A 24490-nucleotide genomic window follows, 5' to 3' on the forward strand; every position below is an offset into this window, starting at 1 on the left:
AGGTAAAGGACAAGATGCCTTCACCACAAGCTGTCATTGAGCATCATTCTATAGGTCCTAAGAAAGTGTCAAAAAAGAAAACACTTGGCCCATAGAAGAGAACAAGAGATGGGTATAAAGGACGTAAGACAAAGGTTTGATACCTAACTGTATAGGTTACAGTTACAGGACCTTGGGAAATTTATTTAACCGTGTCTTTTTCTCATCTATGAAATGAGCAAGGATGTCTGCCCTAAGGAGGTTTTATGATGGCTCTGCCTCTGAGGGGACACAACCAGATTCCAAAAGGAAACAGACGCCCGCCATCAGAGTAATTAAGAGTTGACTGAAGCAACTATTTACAAAGATGTGGGGAGGACTAAAGAACACAGAGTGGTGGTGAGGCGTCCCCAGGTCACCAGCAGAGGGAGCCGTTACGTAGGGAGTGGTTACAGAAAGCTGGAGAGACGAGCTTTGGTGGCTGGCTGCAGGAGAGGGCTTTTCCCAGGAGAAGGATGCTACCACAAACCTGTGGCTCTTACGAGAAAAAAATCCCCTAACTGCTCTCTCTTCCGGCCTCCTGCCAGTGTTTCCTGTTGGCTGCAGCTAAGAGGGCAAAACAGGTGGATTAACGCAATCGAAGGGGATCAGCCTCCTAGGATGTAGGGCTGGGTGGAGAAGGGATCCAGAGGAGCCACTAGAAAATATCAAGCGAAGTGTGTAATACACTTTGATCGTCCTCACTCCTCCCAGTTGCATTTTCCTCATCAAGCAACAATGATTTGTACATTGAGAATGGCTGAACCATTCTTGTACTTCTTAAAAAAGCCTCAATTCAAAGGAATTCATTATTTTATTTGATTCCTGTAGCACTTTATTCAGTAAATGGGGCAGTGGCTTTTATACTGAGACTTGAAATTAAACAACTTCAAAGACCACAGAGGTTCTAAGGCTATACCCCAGATTTATTAGGCTTGTGAAATATCCCAAAGAGATGGATGCTAAAAAAGATTATTTGAGGATGGACTCTTTGAGTTCATTAATGAATCTTGCTTTAAAATTTATGTATTTTTGTCTGTGCTGTATCCTCATTGCTGCTCTAAGGCTTTCTCGCTGCGGGAAGTGGGGGTTTCTCTTCATTGCAATGCTTGGGCTTCTCATTCCAGTGGCTTCTCTTGTTGAGCACAGGCTCTAGGCACTCGGGCGTCAGTAGTTGTGGCTCACCAGCTCAGTAGTTGCGGTTTGCAGGCCCTAGAGCATGGGCTCAGTAGTTGTGATGCATGGGCTTAGTTGCTGCAAGGCATGTGGGATCTTCTCAGAGCAGGGATAGAACCCATGTCCCCTGCATTGGCAGGCAGATTCTTTAACCACTGGACCACCAGGGAAGTTCAATGAATCTTAAACGTTATCATCACCCAGCCACTTCTATTGGGCAGAAAATTACATCTCCAAAAAAGGCTCTGACTCCACTTATAATAAAGTGTATGTGTATATATGTCTATATATTACTTATAATAAAGGATATATATACAATAAAAGATGCGTATATTATTAAAAGAGAAAACTCAGAACCAAGGAATGGAACCAATTCAAATATGCTAATCATAAAAGTTACTCTAGTTGCTGCAGCTGAGTGTCAGATTTGATTCTGAGCTTCTTGGCATCAGTAAGCACAGTTCTCATTACACACTGATAAGGCTGCATTGGAACCCAGCTTTCTCTGACCTCAGGCACAGGATCACACTGCCATTCCCCTCCAGCCAACAGAAGGTTTGATGTTCTGGCCTCAGTTATTTGCAGAAGGGCAGGTCTACCTTTCTGTGTATGAGCTGCCAATCTTGCCCTAGGTTCCCGGTCCCTAAGTGGGTCCCAGATCTGACTGCCTCCTCCTGCAAAGCTCAAAGCTGATCATGGATCTGAACCTGCAGCACCCCAGGCCCAGCTTTTCAAGTCACTTTAACCATACCTCCCCGTGGTCAACCTGGAAGTAGGTATAGCCAGAGAACACTCATCCAGAGAGGGTCAGAGGTAAACCCTCTCTCTGTCCCTGTCTCTGTCTCTCTCTCTCTCTCTCTCTCTCTCTCTCTCTCTCTCACACACACACACACACACACACACACACGTGAGCAGCTGCCAGTGTCAGAGCTAGGAGAGGAGCCCAGCTGTTTAGAAGCCCAATCCCAGGATAGCACATGTGGGAAGATGCTGTACAGCATCTGAGAGTCTGCAAACAACCTTCACTGTCTCAGAGGTGGACAGCAAAGCCCATTTATGCAGAGCTGCATAATGCTTTAATTGCCCTTCATATTTGGCTTAATGGGTTTCTCTAATTGGAGCCCCTAATCTGCCCTGAAAAGAAATAAGAATAGAAATGGCTTTGCGTTATTGATTCCAGATCATATTTTCCTCGTTTTCCTTGACCTCTATTTAACTTCTCTGTCTTCCTCTCAAAAATCCTATAAAGTGAATAATGCAAATGATGAGTAGAAGGTTGATCTTCTAGTTGGAAACATTTCGATTTATTTTTATGTGTGTGTTGAATTCCATTCTGGCCAAACAAAATTGACTCCTCTGCCTCCATTTTCAAAGCACATCTGCCGAAAGGCGTGGTCACTAACCAGTTACAAATAGAGCAGCACCGTGGCCACCTCTGCATTTGCTTCAGTGACATCAAAGGTTGTCCAGAGTGAAGCAAGCCAGAAAGAGAAACACCAATACAGTGTACTGACGCATACATGTGGAATTTAGAAAGATGATAATGATAACCCTGTTTGCGAGACACCAAAAGAGCCACAGATGTATAGAACAGTCTTTTGGACTCTGGGAGAGGGAGCGGGTGGGATGATTTGGGAGAATGGCATTGAAACATGTATAATATCATATATGAAATGAATCGCCAGTCCAGGTTCAATGCATGATACTGGATGCTTGGGGCTGGTGCACTGGGATGACCCAGAGGGATGGTACAGGGAGGGAGGTGAAACGGGGCTTCAGGATGGGGAATACGTGTATACCCGTGGCGGATTCATGTTGATGTATGGCAAAATCAATACAATATTGTAAAGTAATTAACCTCCAATTAAAATAAATAAGTTTGTATTTTAAAAATAAATAAATAAAATGCAAGCACTGTGTTTGCAGGATCTTTGCTCTTATACCAGCTCCTCTTCAGTTGAGGTCTGTGTGGCCGAAACCCTGAGCTGCCTTGGGGCAGCTTGTAGTCAGAATGTCAGGGTGCAGTGAAACAGGCAGATGACATTTTTACTGAATAAGTACTGCATGCCAGGCACTTTCTTTCAATTGTCATCATTTAGTTCTAACCTAACCCTATGGGATAGGTGAGATTTATTATCCTTATTGGAGAGGTGATAACACAGGCCCAGAGACATCAGGTTACTGGCTCAAGCTCAAACTGTGAGTCACTGGCTGGATCAGGATTTGAACCCAGTTTTCTCTGATTAGGAAGCCCATTTCCTCTTCCTTTGGCCATGCTCCTCATTGCACTTCATCTCTGGGGGAATGAACTTCATAAAACTGGGATCACTCGTTCATAGTACACAGGCAGCCCTAGAGAGGAAGTTTCTCATGTTTTGCTGAGCAGGTCTCCTCCCTGATGCAGACACATGTGTTTTTCTGAGAGGAAAACCGAAACTCCATCTTTTAACTTAGTGTTATTTTTAATTTAGGTCCTACTGTTCTTTTTCTCACAGTCTCATCTTTATCTTTCCTGTCACCTTTTGTCCTTCTCATCTCTAAAAGTATTTCTCAATTTCCCTTTTCCCCTCTTAGCTAATTTCTTGCACAGTCAAGAAATGTGTGGAGGAGATTGCATTTAGCTGATTATTCACTTAAAATGTACCAAATCAGATACTAAATGCCAAGGAGCAATAGACAAGAAAGCCATTAAGTACCAGATGCTCCTGGAACTCAGCAGGGGAAATGGCTGAGCAGGCCTACAAGGGCCAGGATAGCGTCCAAGAATAGTTTCCTCATCCAGAATAACTCTCCCTTACACCATCAGAGTAAAAGCCTCACGGCCACTTTTTGGATGTGCTGATGCTCGTTCAGGAGTGGGAATATGTGTCATGTTCAGGATCACAGACTCTGGACCAGTCAAACCACCCACGATAACATCCCAAGCCCACCACCCTAGCAGTAGGACCTTGGACAGGTTCCTTTCCACGCCTCCCTTGTCCATCTGTAAAACGGGGATGTTAATACTTGCCTCTTGGAATTGTTCAGGTGTGCATGTTCATAAAGTGCCCAGATCATTGCCTGGCATAAAATTAGCAGTGTAAAACTGTTAGTTCTTCCCCTTCACTCAGTCAACAAATATTTTTTGATGCTACAACCACTAATAGCTAACAGCGTGGTGTTTAGTGATCACACAGACAGTGTGCAAATCCTAGGGGGGCCACTGGCCAACCCAGTGACCACAGTTAAGCTGCTCCCCTTCTGTATGCCTGCTTGCACGCCGGTGAAATGGGAATATTGATACATGTCTCATGGGGCAAGGGATAAGGTGAAAATGTATGAAGGCTCTGAGCACAGAGCCTGCCTCACTCATGACAGAGGCAAAATAAATGGCAAATGCTAAATGCTAATGTCATTGTAGGCACTGTACCAGGTCCAAGAAGTGACTTTATGAAATTTCAGCTAGGTGGAAAAGCCCAAGCAGAAAATTCTACCAGTCCTAGAGCAGGGGGCCTGGGACAGCAGGAACTTCACCCAAGACTAATGGCCCAGTTTGTGTATCGAGGAAAGAACCTCAGGGTAGTTTACTTAAGGACTCTGACTTCCTCCTGGATGGCCAACTTGAGATGTATCTAAACTGGAACTTAGAACCTGGGTGTCTGGAGGACTTGGCCATTCCCACACCTTCCTGTGTAAAAGATGTGTCTTCAAAAACCCTGCAAAGAGGAGGAAAGGATCTCAACTGGGAAATCGTCTTCTCACCAATGAGTGAGGCCAGGAGGCACTGTATGGGCAGTGTGGATGTACCCAGTCCTGAGAGGCCCAATTCTCTAGTTCAGCGTGGGGTGGGAGCAAGTAATGGCCGTGGACTGAGAGTCAGCCTCACTGGCTGAGGCCCCCCGGCCACCCAAATGCTTGATAAGGGTGTCCTTTTTATAGCCAGCACAGGTGGAAGCACTGGGCTGCTTTAAACTTTGCAAACGAAGAGAAAATAGGAGAGTGTGTGTGTTCATACGTGTGTACATGAATATTTCTGTCAGGTTTATTTAGTCTTCAGCTCATCTTCCCAAAAGGATCATGTGTCAAGTAAACATGTTGTTGCTAAGATTATTTTCAAAGAAAAACAGCAGCAGATGATCCTATTAAGGAAAAGAAAAACCTAAAACCAGTTTGTTGATTTTTTCATTCTGATTTTTAACAGTATATGATTGTGCTCATTCATTCACATACACACACACACATTTTATTTATTCTTCTGCATATTTCCAAGGATTCAAGGATTTAGAGCAAACTGCCTTCATAGAGTGGGAGATCTCAGAATGGGAGACATGGCCCTTGGCAAGACTTTTAACTGTGTTCATTTTACAGAGATAGTCTTGGTCTTCTCAGAATATCACAAAAAAAGTCTGACAGGTTTTTCATGGGGGAGGTGGCAGAGGAGGGAAGTGAGTCCTTTTGTAAGCTCGGAGATCCCTAATTGAAACCGGTCCGTGGGGTCTTCTCTCATTGATGAGACCACTGATGTTGGGGTGAGCAGAAGGTAACCCCAGAAATGTGATAGAACTCCCAAGAAATGTCATCTATAGCTGGCAGCTGCTCTAATCTCATTTCTCTAATTCTTTTTATTATTAGAATGTTCAAAATATTAACCTTACTCTGGATATTAAATTAATTTGGACAAATCACAGTTGATGCCAATTAGCTGTGCTGAAGAGCATTTCCTCTTAATACTACAGTTCATGGTTACACATAACTGCAACCTAATTTATTTGCTTTAATTAATATTTGACATATATAAAAAGAGATGGGTAAAGTAAAATAAAGTAAAAATAAAAAATTAAAAAAAAAAAAAGATGGGAGAGATTTTTCAAGAGTGTCTTTCTGCTGACAGTGTTTTAGTGCCTAAAAGGGAGCCTGTTTACATTAAAGTAATTCTTTCTTATGTTCAAATGAGCTGGTTTTCAGGAGGCCCTCAGAATCATAACACATACATGTGAATTCACACTTGTTCATTGCCCCTCATCTCATGACGTTCAAACTTTGCAGTTTGATCCTTCTTGCAGAGAATACTTTTATGTGAATTATCCTTTCAACTTATAAGGTGAAATGCTCATTCCCCATAACAGGGCAGGCCTGGGGCACAACTGTGCACTCAGAATGTATCTTTGGTGGCCCATCCCACCTTGTCAGTACACCCTTTGCCCATCCTCACACTCCTGCCACCCTCCCTCCAACTCACCAGATCTGTGGATCGATGTGGGCTCTGTGCTTCCTGGCCTGAGTCTTTCGAAATTTACTACTCCTGTGTTCTGGCAGGTCATTAAATCTGTTACCCAGCTGATAATAGCTCCCAGATAGCATGTCTTCATTGTAACCAAGACCAAAGTCTTAGGGATGTTTAATGGTGATAATGTTGCTTGTTACAAGCCGTTTAGAATTCTTTCAATTATGTGGCAAATAAAAACATCACAACTCAACACCCAGGAAAAAGGCAAGACGATCCCCAGTTTATAGATAGCTACTGATTTAATCTTTATTTCAATATTTATCAATCATTTCTGTGTGTTCTGAATTGCACCAAATACTAGAGATAGCTGAATATCTATATTTCTAAAGCTTTCCCCACCCCAGTCTTGCCCAAAATCATTTCCTTGCATGTTTCTCACCCACCCCCGACAGGCAAGACTGTGAGCTCCTCCTGGCAGCTCCTTTTCATCCTGGGAACCACACTGCCTGGCACAGTGTAAACTCAATGTTTGAAAGATGGTTGGACTAAAGAATTCCACTGTTCCATTTGGGGAACACTAGGTGAAAAAGAGATTTCTCAGACAAACCACAAGTAGAGGGAAAGTATTTGGAAATTATATACCTGATAAGTACATACAAGTACCTACGGACTTGTATCCAAAATATGTTAATTCTTTTTTTTCCCACTATTTCTTATTGAAGTACAATTGATTTATAATGTGTTAATTTCTGATCTACAGCAGACTGACTCAGATATACATATATATATATATATATATATATATATATTCCTTTTTATATTCTTTTCCTAAATTACAGTTTACCCCAGGACATTGAATATAGTTCCCTGGGCTATACAGTAGGATTTTCTTGTCCATCCATTATATATGTAATCTACTAATCCTAAACTCCCAGTCCATCCCTCCCCTTCCCCTTGGCAACCACAAGTCTGTTCTGTGAGTCAGTTTCTGTTTCATGAGTTTAGTTCAGTTCAGTCACTCAGTCATGTCCAACTCTTTACGACCCCACAGACCGCAGCACACCAGGCCTGCCTGTGGATCACCAACTCCCGGAGTTTACTCAAAGTCATAACCAATGAGTTGCTGATGCCATCCGACATCACATCCCCTGTCATCCCCTTCTCTCACCTTCAATCTTTCCCAACATCAGGGTCTTTTCAAATGAGTCAGTTCTTCGCATCTGGTGGCCAAAGAATTGGACTTTCAGCTTCAGCATCAGTCCTTCCAATGAATACTCAGGACTGATTTCCTTTAGGATGGACTGGTAAGATCTCCTTGCTGTCCAAGGGACTCTCAAGAGTCTACTCCAGTGACACAGTTGAAAAGCATCAGTCCTTCAGCGCTCAGATTTCTTTATAGTCCAACTCTCACATCCATACATGCCTACTGGAAAAACCATAGTCTTGATTAGATGGACCTTTGTTGGCAAAGTAATGTCTCTGCTTTTTAATAGGCTGTCTAGGTTGGTTGTAACTTTTCTTCCAAGGAGTAAGCATCTTTTAATTTCATACCGGCAGTCACCATCTGCAGTGATTTTGGAGCCCAAAAAAATAAAGTCTGTCACTGTTTCCATTGTTTCCCCATCTATTTGCCATGAAGTGATGGGACCAGATGCCATGAATGTTGAGCTTGAAGCCAACTTTTTCACTCTCCTCTTTCACTTTCATCAAGAGGCTCTTTAGTTCTTCTTCGCTTTCTGCCATAAGGGCAGTATCATCTGCGTATCTAAGGTTATTGATATTTCTCCTGGCAATCTTGATTCCGGCTTGTGTTTCTTCCAGCCCAGCATTTCTCATGATGTACTCTGCATATAAGTTAAATAAGCAGGGTGACAATATACAGCCTTGACGTACTTCTTTCCCAATTTGAAACCAGTCTGTTGTTCCATGTCCAGTTCTAACTGTTGCTTCCTGATCTGCATACAGATTTCTCAAGAGGCAGGTCAGGTGGTCTGGTATTCCCATCTCATAGACAGGTTCATTTGTGTAATATTTTAGATTCCACATAAAAGTGGCATCATTTGGTATTTGTCTTCTCTTTCTGACTTACTTCACTTAGTGTGATAATCTCCAGTTGCCTGCATGTTGCTGCTAATGGCATTGTTTCATTCTTGTTTATGGCTGAGTATTACTCTATTGTGTATATACACCACACCATCTTTATCCATTCATCTAGTACATTTAGATTGTCTCCATCACTTGGTTATTGTGATTAGAGCTGCTGTGAACATAAGGGTGCATGTATCTTTTTTTTTTACTACAGTACTAATACATTTAGTATTTTTTTCACATATGAATAATCTGTTTTTAAAATTTTATTGGAATATAGTTGATTTACAATGTTGCATTAGTTTTGGGTGTATAGCAAAATGAATCAGTTACATATATGCATATATCCACTCTTTTATTTTGGATTCTTTCCCCATGTAGGCCATTACAGAGTACTAAGCAGAGTTCCCTATGCAATACAGTAGGCTCTTATCAGTTATCTGTTTTGTAGTAATGTATGTATGTCAGTTCCAATATCCCAGTTTACTCCCCCTCCCCATCCCCTGGTAACCATAAGTTTATTTTCTACATTCGTGACTCTACTTCTGTTTTATAAATAAGTTCATTGGTACCCCTTTTTTAGATTCCACATATAAGCAATATTATATGATATTTGTCTTTCTGTGTTTGACTTACTTCACTTAAAGTAACAATCTCTGGATCCATCCATATTGCTGCAAATGGCATCATTTTGTTCTTTTTATGGTTAATATTCCATTGTATATATATGTACATCTTATTTTATACATTCCTCTGTTGATGGACATTTAGATTGCTTCCATGTCCTGACTATTGTAAATAGTGCTGCAATATTGAGGTGCCTATATCTTTTTGAATTATGGTTTTCTCTGGGTATATGCTCAGTAGTGGAATTGCTGGGTCATATGGTAGTTCTATTTTTGTTTTTTTAAGGAACCTGCATACTGTTCTCCATAATGGTTGTACCAACTTACATTCCTACCGAGAGAGTAGAAGGGTTTCCTTTTCTCCACACCTTCTTCAGCATTTGTTATTTGTAGACTGTTTTTGTTTTTTTTTATTGTTGAACTGTGTGAGCTGTTTATATATTTTGGAAATTAAGCCCTTGTCAGTCACATCGTTTGCAAATATTTTCTCCCATTCTGTAGGTTGTCTTTTCATTTTGTTTATAGTTTTCTTTGCTGTGCAAAAGCTTATAAGTTTGATTAGGTCTCATTTGTTTATTTTTGTTTTTATGGCTATTGCCTTGGAAGACCTAAGAAAATATCGGTTTGATAGTATCAGAGAATGTTTGCTTACGTTCTCTTCTAGGAGTTTTATGGAGTCTTGTATAAGTCTTTAAGCCATTTTGGGTTTATTTTTGTGCATGGTATGAAGGTGTGTTCTAACTTTATTAATTTACATGCAACTGTCCAACTTCTCCAGCACTACTTGTTGAAGAGACTGTCTTTTTCCCAGAGACTGTCTTTTTCCCATTTTATACTATTGCCTCCCTTGTCAAATATTAATTGACCATAGGTGTGCAGGTTTATTTCTGGACTCTGTTCTGTTCCATTGATCGGTATATTTGGTTTTGTGCCAATACCACACTGTTTTGTTTAGGGTAGCTTTGCAGTACTGTCTGAAGTCTGGAAGGGTTGTGCTTCCTGCTTTGTTCTTTCTCCTCAGGATTGGTTTGGCAAGTCTGGGTCTTTTATGTTTCTGTATAAACTTTAGGATTATTTGTTCTAGTTCTGTGAAAAATGTCATGGGTAGTTTGATAGGGATCACATTAAATCTGTAGATTGCTTTGGATAGTATGGCTATTTTAACAATATGAATTCTTCCAATAGCATTGGGTATCTTTCCATTTATTTCAGTCATCTTTAATTTCCTTTATTAATCTTAAATCTCAACCAAAGAAGATCAGGTAACCCAGTTTAAAAACTGAGCAAAGGATTTCAGAATTTCTCCAAATGATATACATAAAATATATAGACGGCCAATAAGCACATGAAAAGATACTCAGCATCTTTAGTCATTCAGTTCAGTCACTCAGTCGTGTCCAACTCTTTGCAACCCCATGAATCGCAGCACGCCAGGCCTCCCTGTCCATCACCATCTCCCGGAGTTCACTCAAACTCACATCCATCGAGTCGGTGATGCTATCCAGCCATCTCATCCTCTGTCGTCCCTTTCTCCTCCTGCCCCCAATCCCTCCCAGCATCAGAGTCTTTTCCAATGAGTCAACGCTTCGCATGAGGTGGCCAAAGTACTGGAGTTTCAGCTTTAGCATCAGTCCTTCCAAAGAACACCAGGGCTGATCTCCTTTAGAATGGACTGGTTGGATTTCCTTGCAGTCCAAGGGACTCTCAGGAGTCTTCTCCAACACCACAGTTCAAAAGCATCCATTCTTCGGCACTCAGCTTTCTTTGCAGTCCAACTCTCACATCCATACATGACCACTGGAAAAACCATAGCCTTGACTAGACAGACCTTGGTTGGCAAAGTAATGTCTCTGCTTTTGAATATGCTATCTAGGTTGGTCATAACTTTTCTTCCAAGGAATAAAGCGTCTTTTAATTTCATGGCTGCAGTCACCATCTGCAGTGATTTTGGAGCCCCCAAAAATAAAGTCTGACACTGTTTCCACTGTTTCCCCATCTATTTCCCATGAAGTGATGGGACCAGCTGCCGTGATCTTCGTTTTCTGAATGTTGAGCTTTAAGCCAACTTTTTCACTCTCCTCTTTTACTTTCATCAAGAGGCTTTTTAGTTCCTCTTCACTTTCTGCCATAAGGGTGGTTTCATGTGCATATCTGAGGTTATTGGTATTTCTCCCGGCAATCTTGATTCCAGCTTGTGTTTCTTCCAGCCCAGCGTTTCTTATGATGTACTCTGTGTGTAAGTTAAATAAGCAGGGTGACATGAATCAAAACCACAGAAAGATACCATTTCCCACCCACTAGCATGCATGTGATCAAATAGAGTGTTAACAAAGATTTAGAGAAATTGAAAACCACATACATTGCTGATGGGAATGTAAAGTGGTGTGTACACTAGAAACAGTTTGGAAATTCCTCAGAAAATTACACAGTTCCTATATAACCCAGGAATTCCACTCCTAGTTATATGTACCTAACAGAAATGAAAACCTACATCACCCAGTAACTTGTACAAGAATGTTTAGAGCAGCGTTACTCATAATAACCATAAGTTAGAAACAAATACTATTCAGCTGAAGAATGAAAACACAAAATGTGGCATGTTCATACAGTGGTATACTATTTGGCAATAAGAAGGAATGGAGTCCTGAATTATGCTACAACATGGATGAACCTTCAAAACATTTTGCTAAGTGAAAGAATCCAGTCACAAAAGATAGTCGTGTGTTCCATGATTTCTTTTATAGGAAATGCCCTGAATAGGCAAATCCAGAGAGACAGAAGGTAAATAAATGAGTGTTTCCAAAGACCAGAGGGAGGGGAGAAAGCAGAGGTATGATGTTTTTGTGGTGATGAAAATATTCTACAATTAGTTAGTAGTGCTGGTTGTGCAACTCTATGAATATATCACAAATCAATGAATTATATTCTTTAAGTGGTGTCTTATGGTATGTAAGTTATATCTTAGTAAAGCTATTACCAAGAAAATAGTTTCTCTTCCACAAGACTTCTCAGTGAGTGGTAAAATCCTCAAGAGGAGTGTATGGTTTATATTTTATTTAGGGTACCTAACTGTTCTCATTTGCCTGGGACTGAAGGCATTCCCAAACATAACGGTCAGTGGTAAAACTAGAAAAGTCCTAGGCCATCCATGCAATATTGGGGACATACTTACAGTAAAAAAAAAAAAGTTCAATGTTTATCTGACATGTAAGCATCCTCTATTTTTATTTGCTAAATCTAGCAACCCTAATTTTACAGGATGATCCAATTTGTCTAGATCACGTAGAAGCAGAGATCTAGAGTTAAGTTTAAATCTAAGAGACCAACAGTGTTTGAAGTTAAGGAAGAAAGCTCTCAAAGCATTTTGGAACCTTGGCCAAAACTATTACCAAATAGTTCTTCAGAAATCTCTTTTCACAACTTTCTGCCTCAAGTTCTCTCATTTCCAAGGTCTACTGCAAAGGGTTCTTGTCAGAGGACTCTTTAAGAATGATATTAATAAATAGTTACATGAAATAATGTGCTTCTTTAAAGTGTTTCATCTTGGATGAAGCATAAACTAGTTCCTCCTGGCATCTGAGTACATGATGAACTGTATTGTAAGTAAGTCTATTTTTAGCTCACTAGTGTTTTGGAAGACAGGCTGTTAAAAATAGAAGCAGGCCTAGTAGAGTAGAGAAGCAAGAGTGCTTTTCCTCACCGATTAATGAAAATTTAGCTGGTCCTCTGAGCCCAGTACTCTTGCCTGGAAAATCCCATGGACAGAGGAGCCTGGTGGGCTGCCGTCTATGGGGTCGCACAGAGTCAGACACGACTGAATTAGCAGCAGCAACAGCAGCTGAGCCCAAATGGTTGGAGGGAAGGTGTGTGCCGCCGTATGATCAGGTTAAAAGGCTGTGGCTTGTAATTTGGAAATTAGCATGTCATGTGTCACTGAGGCAGAAGATGAGGGACGTAACTGTAACGCGAGTTCCCTGGAAATGCATAGATACAGGAAGTCAAGGGCTTGCATGTTTGACCAGGTGAAAGGCGCTGTGTTTTAAGAAGCCGGGGCTCAATTCAGTGATGGTTCTTTCCATCAGCACTTCTCAGCACTACAGGTTAGCAGCCACCAGGAGGCACCAAAGCAAGGCCATTCCGAAGGACGGCGTCTGACACTCCTGAGCAGCGGGGTGATCATCACAGCCTCCCCTTTGAGATTCCGTGCCCAGTATGTACCTTTCGGCAAAGCAACCGGGTGGGTATGCGCATGGATTTACAGTCAATTTCAAACGTGCTCTGGCGCTTGGCACCCTTGTGGCCTCTTTAATCCACAAACAAGGATTATAAAGTACCTCAGACAGAGGCAAGTGATAAGAATTAAATGAGTCAGTGTCTGGAAAGTGCTTAATACTTAATCCCGTGCTTTGTGCGTCGTAAATTCTCAGTTCCATAGTACACCCTGGAAGCCGCTAGGGGGTTCCGATGCCAACAAGGTCACAGAGAAGGCATTAGCTTTTTTTCATTCCCTTCCATTCTAGGATCTCTTCCCCCTTCCTCTCTCCTTCAGAGATCCCGAGACCTGCTTCAAAAGTCTTCCTTCTGACAATCTGCCAAGGACATTCTCCACAGAAATACAGTGATTCCCAAAATTCTGTTCAATCCTCTCTACCCAGTGTTTCCCCATGTGGTTCAAAAGCCGCTTGCATCAGAATCATCTGGATCCAGGAAGTGGGGATTTCTGGGGATGGAATCTAGGACTCTGCATTTTAATGAGCTTCCAAAGTCAATCTTACGCATAATAAAACTTGAGACTCTGCTCTACTCCTAGTGAGATTTTTTTAAACAGAGAATATAGTACCCATTGATCTCAACCAGCTGTTAACTGATTATCTGATTAAAGTAATTCACACTGAACTGCGAAGAACAGATAAACTCCCCTTTCAGAATTGGCATTCTGGCGTTTTACAAATCTTAATGAATTCCCAATTAGTGAAACGTCTGGGATGGACGTTTAAAGTAAAATGACCTTGCCAGTGACCCATACCTCAGGGGAAGCTTTCTTATGTCCTGGAACCCCAGGCTCACTGACTAGTGGAGTGGAGGGAAAAGAGAAGGAAGAGAAGAAGGCAAAGGAGGAAGAGTGGGAGATGGAAGGTTAGGAGAGGAGTTGGGAGAGGGGTGGACAGGAGGAACCACCCTCCCAAATATCCCCACCCCAACAGCATGTGTGCTTCAAGCTCATCCAAGTACAGAAGGTCCCAGCTGCAATCCGTTATACTCTATCCCAGAGACATCGCAACTGAGGCTTCTATTTTATTTGCTACTCAGTTTATTTTTTTAATACGAAACTGCCCAATTGCCCAGCCTAATATAAAGCTGCTACGGAGTAATAGCCCCTTGTTCTTTGTTGCTCCCAGACCATTTCTTCTCCCTCTAGGTGGCTATGACCCAGCCTCCAATTATTGGGTGTTCCCCCCTTCTCTCTTACAGCCCCTAAGTGAACTCTTCCTAGCTCATGATTTTAAATACCATCCACACAACTGGTGTTTCCTAAATACCTATCTCTAATCCCAACCTCTCCCCTTGCTGTCCAGACCCTTGTGTCTAACTGCCTCCTCTATGCCTCCCCCTGTAATTGTTGTTCAGTCACTCAGTCGTGTCCGACTCTTTGGGACCCCACAGAGCGCAGCACACCAGGTTCCCTGTCCTTCACCAACTCCCAGAGCTTGCTCAAACTTGTGTCCATTGAGTCAATGATGCCATCCAACCATCTCATCCTCTGTTGTCCCCTTTTCTTCCTGACCTCAATCTTTCCCAGCGTCAGGGTCTTTTCTAATGAGTCAGCTCTTTGCATCAGGTGGCCAAAGTATTGGAGCTTCAGCTTCATAACCAGTCCTTTCAATGAATATTCAGGATTGATTTCCTTTAGGATTGACTGTTTGGATCTCTCTGCAGCCCACGGGACTCTCAAGAGTCTTCTCCAACACCATAGTTCAAAAGCATCAATTCTTTGACACTCAGCCTTCTTTGTGATCCAATTCTCACATCCATACATGACTACTGGAAAAACCATAGCTTTGACTATATGAACCTTTGTCAGCAAAGTAATGTCTCTGTTTTTTAATACACTGTTTAGTTTGGTCATAGCTTTTCTTTCAAGGAGCAAACATCTTTTAATTTCACGGCTGCAATCACCATCTGCAGTGATTTTTGGAGCCCAAGAAAATAAAGTCTGTCACTGTTTCCATTGTTTCCCCATCTATTTGCCATGAAGTGATGGGACCAGATGACAAGATCTTAGTTTTTGAATGTTGAGTTTTAAGCCAGCTTTTTCATTCTCCTCTTTCACCATCATCAAGAGGCTCTTTAGTTCCTCTTTGCTTTCTGCCATAAGGCTGGTGTCATCTGCATATCTGAGGTGATTGATATTTCTATCGGCAATCTTGATTCCAGTTTGTGCTTCATCCAGCCCAGTGTTTCTCATGATGTACTCTGCATATAAGTTAAATAAGCATGTGACAATATACAGCCTTGACGTACTCCTTTCCCAATTTGGAACCAGTCTGTTGTTCCATGTCCAGTTCTAACTGTTGCTTCTTGACCTGCATACAGGTTTCTCAGGAGGCAGGTACAGTCGCCTAGTATTCCCATCTCTTTAAGAATTTTCCACAGTTTGTTGTGATCTACACAGTCAAAGGCTTTAGTGTAGTCAATGAAGCATAAGTAGATGTATTTCTGGAATTTTTTCTGCCTTTTCTATGATCCAACAGATGCTGGCAATTTGATCTCTGGATCCTTTGCCTTTTCTAAATCCAGCTTGATGCCTTATGACCCAGCAATCCCACTGCTGGGCATACACACCGAGGAAACCAGAATTGAAAGAGACACATGTACTCCAATGTTCACTGCAGCACTGTTTATAATAGCCAGGACATGGAAACAACCTAGATGTCCATCAGCAGATGAATAGATAAGAAAGCTGTGGTACATATACACAATGGAGTATTACTCAGCCATTAAAAAGAATACATTTGAATCAGTTCTAATGAGATGGATGAACCTGGAGCCAATTATACAGAGTGAAGTAAGCCAGAAAGAAAAACACCAATATAGTATGCTGACACATATTACGGAATATAGAAAGATGGTAATGATGACCCTGTATGCGAGACAGCAAAAGAGACACAGATGTATAGAACAGACTTTTGGACTCTGAGGGAGAGGGAGAGGGTGGGATGATTTGGGAGAATGGCATTGAAACTTGTATACTATCATGTAAGAAATGAAGTGCCAGTCTATGTTCGATACAGGATACAGGATGCTTGGGGCTGGTGCATGGGGATGATCCAGAGTGATGATATGGGGTGGGAGGGGGATTTAGGATTGGGAGCTTGTATACACCCATGGTGGATTCATGTCAATGTATGGCAAAACCAATACAGTATTGTAAAGTAAAATAAAGTAAAAATTTTTTTTAAAAATCCAACTTGAATATCTGGAAGTTCTCAGTTCACGTACTATTGAAGCCTAGCTTGGAGAATTTTGAGCATTACTTTGCTAGCATGTGAAATGAGTGCAATTGTGTGGTAGTTTGAACATTCTTTGGCATTGCCTTTCTTTGGGACTGGAATGAAAACTAACCTTTTCCAGTCCTGCGGCCACTGCTGAGTTTTCCAAATTTGCTGGCATGTTAAGAGCATCATCTTTTAGGATTTGAAATAGCTCAACTAGAATTCCATCACCTCCACTAACTTTGTTCATAGTGGTGATTCCTAAGGCCCACTTGACTTCACATTCCAGGATGTCTGGCTCTAGGTGAGGGATCACACCATCATGGTTATCTGGGTTATTACGGTGTCATTTGTTTAGTTCTTCTGTGTATTCTTGCCACCTCTTAATATCTTCTGTTTCTGTTAGCTCCATACCATTTCTGTCCTTAACTGTACCAGTCTTTGCATGAAATGTTCCCTTGCTATCGCTAATTTTCTTGAAGAGATCTCTAGTCTTTCCCATTCTGTTGATTACCTCTATTTCTTTGCATTGACCACTTAGGAAGGCTTTCTTATCTCTCCTTGCTGTTCTTTAGAACTGTGCATTCAGATGGGTATATCTTTCCTTTGGTCCTTTGCCTTTCACTTCCCTTCTTTTCTCAACTATTTGTAGGGCCTCCTCAGGCAACCATTTTGCCTTTTTGCATTTCTTTTTCTTGGGGATGGTTTTGATCACTGCCTGCTATACAGAGATATGAACCTCCATCCATAGTTCTTCAGGCACTCTGTCTATCAGGTCTAATCCCTTGAATCTATTTCTCACTTCTACTGTATAATTATAAGTGATTTGATTTATGACATACCTGAATGGTCTAGTGGTTTGCCCTGCTTTCTGCAACTTAAGTCTGAATTTGGCAATAAGGAGTTTATGATCTGAGCCACAGTCAGCTCCTGGTCTTGTTTTTGCTGACTGTGTAGAGCTTCTCCATCTTTGGCTGCAAAAAATATAATCAATCTGATTTTGGTATTGACCATCTGGTGATGTCCATGTGTGGAGTCATCTCTTATGCTGTTGGATAATTTTGAGCATTACTTTGCTAGCATGTGAAATGAGTGCAATTGTGTGGTAGTTTGAACATTCTTTGGCATTGCCTTTCTTTGGAATTAGAATGAAAACTAACCTCTTCCAGTCCTGTGGCCACTGCTGAGTGTTTGCTATGACCAGTGCATTCTCTTGGAAAAACTGTTAGCCTTTGCCCTGCTTCATTTTTGTACTCCAAGGCCAAACTTGCCTATTACTCCAGGTATCTCTTGACTTCCTACTTTTATATTCCAGTGTCCCATGATAAGAAGAACATGGTGTTAGCTCTAGAATGTCATGTAGATCTTCATAGAAACATTCAACTTCAGCTTCTTCAGCATTAGTGGTTGAGGCATAGACTTGGATTACTATAATATTGAATGGTTTGCCTTGGAAACGAACAGAGATCATTCTGTCATTTTTGAGATTGCACCCAAGTCTGCATTTCGGACTCTTTTGTTGACTATGAGGGCTACTCCATTTCTTTTGAGGAATTCTTGCCCATACTAGTAGATATAATCTTCATCTGAATTAAATTTGCCCATTCTGGTCCATTTTAGTTTACAGATTCCTAAAATATCGATTTTCACTCTTGCCATCTCCTGTTTGACCACTTCCAATTTACCTTGATTCATGGACCTAACAACATTCCAGGTTCCTCTGCAATATTTTTATGCACAGCATCGGACTTTACTTCCATCACCAGTCTTAGCGACTATTGGGTGTTGTTTTCATTTTGGCTCAGCCTTCATTCCTTCTGGAGCTATTTCTCCACTCTCGTCCAGTAGCATGTTGGGCACCTACTGACCTGGGAAGTTCATCTTTCAGTGTCATATCTTTTTGTCTCTTCATACTATTCATGGGGTTCTCAAGGCAAGAATCCTGAAGTGGTTTGCCATTCCCTTCTCCAGTGGAGCACGTTTTGTCAGAACTCTCCTCCATGACCCGTCTGTCTTGGGTGGCCTCCACCTAGATGTCTTATAATTGGCTCAAACTTTAACACATAGAAAACTAAATTTCTGATTTTCCTCAAATAATGTTTCTCCCCCAGTGTTCCCCCATTCCAGGAAATAGCATAACATTCACCCAAATGGGTTGGATCAGAAACTTCTTCATCCATTGGTCAGTCTCCTCCCCTCCCCCAACACACACTTCATGCAGCCTATCACCAAGTCTGCCTTAAGAGTGCATCTTAAATCTGCCTGTCACCACCTCCACCTCTACCAGCCTGGTCCAAGCCAGCACTTCTGCTCACCCAGGCTACTTCATTGTTTCCTAACTGCCCTTCTTGCTTCCACTCTTACCCTAACAGTCTAGTTGCTACAAATAGCCATAGTTGAAGTTTTTAAAACATAGTTCTCATTACCTCCCTACCCTCCAGTGACTTCCCTGTCACAAGGTTTGCTCCATCCACATGGCTGACCCATCTCCTGTCCCCAGATAGCCTGGCTCCCCTGCTCTTCCTCCTGCCTCTGTCTTTGCCGATGGTTCCACCCAGAAGGTGGAGACCCCACCTATCTTGTCCCCTCGCTTCATGCAGAGAGGCCCTCCCTGATGACCTACTTCCGAATAGCAACTCTTTTCTTACTCTGATTTCTTTTTCTTCCTAGCACCTAAAATGATCTGATATATTACAATGTATGTTTATTTGTTTTTTTGTCTACCACATTCAAGGGCAAGGCCTGTGGGAGCTAGGACTTACTCTCTTCTGTCCACCACTGTGTCCTCGGTGCCTACAACTGGGCCTGATGCATTGCACATGCTCAGTTTAGTATTTGTTGAGTGAATGATGTAAAACTAAGCAAAAGTACAGATATAAGTAAGGATGGCTACTAACAAATGGTTCTAAGGTTATATTGAAGGTCTTATTTATTAGGAGAGTTGGAGAAAGATTGAAGTAACTGGTTCCTCTCTTTTCCCCTCCCTTGTGTTATTTTATGGTAGCTACTTGGATATAGCATGCTCCTTTCTGTTTTAGTAAATGGTCATTTCTGGAGTTCTGTACCTCCTCTCTGCACACACAGAAAATCTCTCCTTTATTCCACAGTTCTAAGCACTCAAAAATTGTGTATTCACAGTTACCAAGTCTCAAACTCAGCTTTTACCCACTTACTGTCCATAAAACAGATCTAATAAGATTAGGCAATAGGAAGCTTTTCTATTGCAAAATTGTATCAATGGAATTCTCCCAGGGGCTAAGCTGTTCCCTCTCTGAAAGTTAAGCACATTCTAGAAATCACATTAAAACTCTTTCAGGCCTCCCTGGGTCTCAGGGGTCAAGGGAAGGGAAGCGAGATGAAGCGTCACAAAAGAGCTTACTAATCTTGACATATAACTTTTGATGGATAATTTGTTTTTTGCCTGTCTTCCTATGCCTTAAAGAAATCCTTAGCATTTTCTCTTTTCATGCCCAAGCTTGTTTTGCTGGCAGCCATTACCCATAAACTTCCCCACAAAGATAGGTATCTGCTTCCACTAGGGGCATATCAGCATCAGCTCCACAAAGCAGAGCAAAAAGGCCAAAGTGAATCCTTTGTAGGAAAGAGCTGGAGTGAAGGGGAGATGACTTTCTAATGTGGCGACACAGTTACAGAGACTTGTGGACATAGTGTGGGAAGGAGAGAGTGAGACGAGTGGAGAAGGTAGTGTAGACACACAGACACTATCGTGTGCAAAACAGGTAGCTGGTGAGAAGTCGCTGTACAACACAGGGGCCCAGCCAGGCGCTCCGTGATGATCTAAAGGACTAGGATGGATGGAGAGTAGGCAGGCTCAAGAGAGAGGTGATACATGTATAATTATGGCTGATTTGCATTGTCGTACTGCAGAGACCATCATAGCATTGTAAAGCAACTTTCCTCCCATTAAAAAAATAAACTTAAAAAAATTACAGTCTTAGTTCAGATTCTCCCATAGGCGGTCCCTGAAACTAGGAATCAAGTGTAAATAGTCTGTTGGGGAAGCAATCCCAGAAAACACTGATGGGACATGAGAAGGGAAGACATGAAAGGGAGGGCAGCCACAAGTCACTTCTTGGGTAATTGGAGCTCAGTCCCATGTGAGAAGGCTGGGAGACCATGGACAAGGGAGGTGGTATGCATACCTCAATTTCCATCAGTCATCGACTGAGGACTGCTAGGAAGAGGAGACTTAATTCCCTGGTGGTTCTCGTCTGCCCTGTGCATAAGCAGAGAGGGTTCTTATGTCCAGAGAAAGTCCTCAGGCAGAGAGATGCTGGGGCAGACAGTGGGACACTGGCCCAGTAGGCAGTGGGACACTGGCCCAGTGGACAGTGAAATGGCAACACCCAAGGGCAAAAGGCAGAGAGTCCACAGCCTCTACTGCAAATACTGACTTTTGCAAAAAAATATTTCCTAAAAAATGGATGTTCTCCCACAAAGTCATTTTGTATATAAACAAAGCTGAATGGGACAACTGTGGAAAGTTTTCATAGAACTGAAACCTTGGAGATATGCTTAGAAACAGGAGATTGTGGTTCTGGTTGAGTGGACTGGGGCATTCTGTGTTGGGGCTGGATTTTCCTAGTGACAACTGTCAACAGCCTGAGAGTCCAAACAAGTTACAAAGAAAAGCAGATCTGGTGTGCCTGGCCAGGGAAAGTGGCCCTGCCTTTCATTCTGGAAGCTGCTAGCACCTCCTCTGGGGTTGGCTGCCACTTCAGAGAGTCACTCTGACCACTCTTTCCAAGACCAAGAACCTCAGATACAGGTACACATACACACGTGCTCACTTGGGAAATCATGATAGTAGAGACACAGCACTGAAGTGTGTGTCTGTTTCGTATTCAGACATTTTTTAAGCTACCTCACCCCTTCAACAAAAGCAACCTGGCAACATTTACTGAGTTCTTCCTATCGGCCACATTTGTCCACTCAGTCTTAAGCACCTTATAAGCATCATCTCTATCAGTCATCAGGACAGCCTTGGGAAGGGGTTCCTCCCAGCTTTCAAATGAAACTCAGAGATATTAAAGAACTTCTAGAGGGTTACCCACCCAGGAGAGATTAGTATTCAGAGACAGAGAAAACATATTTAACCAAACAGCTATATGCCTTCAAGAAAATCAGGGAACTTATATCTCAACGTAGCATTTGGAAAAGAGAACACCTGTGAGGCAGAGGGAAAACGCACCCAGGGCAAGACAGACATGGACAGAAGCAAGGAAGGAGGAAATGACACATTATTCTTGGTCATCTTTCCTGAGCGGGAAGGAGAAGCAGCTTAGAGGAAGATGTGGGAGGCTGAATATTCACTGTCACAGGCAGAAATGAATATTTAAATGATTGTCATGACCACAGAGTGAATTGTTAGTTATAAGCTAGTTTATGAAAGGGAAAAGCAAAACAATTATGAACAAATTTGTAATTTCTATGCACAGAAGTATATGTACTTCTATGGAAGTCACTAAAGTGGAAGTAAATGACTTCTATGGAAGTCACCAAAGCAGGGATGGCATAGTAAGGTTGACACCCTGTGAGTTCTTATGAAATGCACTAAGAATGAGGGTGTTACACTCTGCCCCTCCGACAAGCGTGTCTTTTGAACTCATTATTAAAAGCCTTTCAACCCCTATAAAGTATGGAATGGCTTCTTGTTAAAACTGGACAGTGAATTTTGTTAGGATTAATAAGTAAGCACCTTCATTCTATTCTCGGTGTGCCTGGGGAAGCCTTCCAAGGAATTGTACCTGTTGCTTTTAATAGATTCTATAGTATTTCTCTTTTTTAAATTTATTTAATTGGAGGCTAATTACTTTACAATATTGTAGTGGGTTTTGCCTTACATTGACATGAATCAGCCATGGGTTTACATGTGTTCCCCATCTTGACTTTCCCTCCACCTCCCTCCCCATCCCTTCCCTCAGGGTCATCCCAGTGCACCAGCCCTGAGCACGCTGTCTCATGCATTGAACCTGGACTGAAGATCTATTTCATATATGGGAATATACAGGTTTCAATGCTATTCTCTCAGATCATCCCACCCTCACCTTCTCCCACAGAGTCCAAAAGTCTGTTCTTTATATCTGTGTCTCTTTTGCTGTCTCGTATATAGGGTCATTGTTACCTTCTTTCTAAATTCCGTATATATGCGTTAATATACTGTATTTGGTGCTTTTCTTTCTGACTTACTTCACTGTATATAATAGGCTCCAGTTTCATTCACCTCATTAGAACTGATTCAAACGCATCCTCTTTAATAGCTGAGTAATGTCCCATTGTGTATATGTACCACAGCTTTCTTATCCATTCATCTGCCAATGGACATCTAGGTTGCTTCCATGTCCTGGCTATTGTAAACAGTGCCGCAATGAACACTGGGGTACACGTGTCTCTTTCAGTTCTGGCTTCCTCGGTGTGTATGCCCAGCAGTGGGATTGCTGGATCATATGGCAGTTCTATTTCCAGTTTTTTAAATAAACGGCCCAATCAAAAAATGGGCCAAAGAACTAAACAGACACTTCTCCAAAGAAGACATACAGATGGCTAACAAACACATGAAAAGATGCTCAACATTACTCATTATCAGAGAAATGCAAATCAAAACCACAATAAGGTACCATCTCACGCCAGTCAGAATGGCTGCTATCCAAAAGTCTACAAGCAATAAATGCTGGAGAGGATGTAAAGAAAAGGGAACCCTCTTATATTGTTGGTGGGAATGCAAACTACTACAGCCACTATGGGAACAAATTCTATAGTATTTCTTTTTTTTTTTTTTTGGCTTAAGGACATGTTTATTTTTTTAATATAAATTTATTTATTTTAATCAGAGGTTAATTATTACTTTACAATATTGTATTGGTTTTGCCATACATCAACATGAATCCGCCACAGGTATACACGTGTTTCCCATCCTGAACCCCCCTCCCTCATCCCTCCTCTATAGTATTTCTTAATGGAGACAAGGGGAGAAAGAAAAGAGATGTTATTGAGTTAACAATAGAAATTCCTGCTCATGAATTATTTACTTTCTAGAAAAGGTCACATGGGATAGTGTTGTGCCTGATGTCAGTGGTGAATTGTCCATTGAACACAAGAATAGTGCACAGTCACCAGGACCTTATCCTTAGGCCATTTTCTGCCCCTTCTCAGCAAAGAAGATCTACATGAGTAGCCAGAAGAACTATCCTCTGCAATTATCCTCTAACTCCTGTGTTCAAATCAGTATGTCAGATGGAAATGACATTAGAAAGAGACAGAGAGGAAGAAAAAGAGCAAGAAAGGCAGAGAATATAAAGGCTAAAATGTAGGCGAAGGGAAGAAAGGACGAGAGAAAATGTACTAGGCCTGTCTCAAGTTGTACATTTTGCATTTTCTAGATACCTCTGTATGTATATATTTTTTAAGTTATTGTTACAACCAAGAGATAAAATCTCTGTCTGTAGGCTCAGGATGGGAGAACCCCTCTCCCTAACCTTGGCTTCCTCTGCCCAGCTCTTTAATGGAAGTAGAAGGAATAGAAAGCCCCCCAGAGTCTTCATTGAAGTTTCAGGTCACTGAGTGCCTCCACCAGTCTCCCAAGCTTTGCTTTGCTGGGTTTTTCATAGATTTATGTGACTGGTTGGTTTCATCCATTCACTCAAAACACAATTTTTGAACACTTATTGTAAACCAAGCACCTCATTGAGCTGGGAGTATAAAGATGAGCTGGACACGGTCTCTCCTCAGGGAGCTCAGTCCAGGTCCTTGCTTCCAAGAATGTGGGACCAGCGGCAGCAGCAGCAGCAGCAGCATCACCTGGGAGATAGTTAAAAATGCAAATTTCCAGGCTTCATCCCAGACCAGCTTAATCAAAATCTGCA

At 41.8% G+C, this 24490-nt stretch overlaps 2 protein-coding genes across 9 annotated transcripts in view; one reads left to right on the forward strand and one right to left on the reverse strand.

Moving 5' to 3' along the window:
- Positions 1-24490, forward strand: part of LHFPL3 (LHFPL tetraspan subfamily member 3) — a 601760-nt gene that overhangs the window by 568576 nt on the left and 8694 nt on the right. The gene's annotated exons all lie outside the window — the stretch shown is intronic.
- LOC114114509 (uncharacterized) overlaps positions 8740-24490 on the reverse strand; it is a 109763-nt gene continuing 94012 nt past the window's right edge. For 4 of the 7 annotated variants that reach the window (XR_009600390.1, XR_009600363.1, XR_009600398.1 and 1 more), the window contains 2 exons: positions 24308-24425; positions 8740-11344 (listed from right to left, as the gene is read on the reverse strand). The gene's annotated coding sequence lies outside the window, so the exon portion shown is untranslated. Of the gene's footprint in view, positions 11345-17240; positions 24426-24490 lie in introns of those variants that run through there. The other 3 variants (XR_009600375.1, XR_009600394.1, XR_009600367.1) reach the window with 3 other exon arrangements.

This window comes from Ovis aries, chromosome 4 (genome assembly GCF_016772045.2).
Source record: "Ovis aries strain OAR_USU_Benz2616 breed Rambouillet chromosome 4, ARS-UI_Ramb_v3.0, whole genome shotgun sequence".
Classification (NCBI taxonomy): Eukaryota; Metazoa; Chordata; class Mammalia; order Artiodactyla; family Bovidae; genus Ovis; species Ovis aries.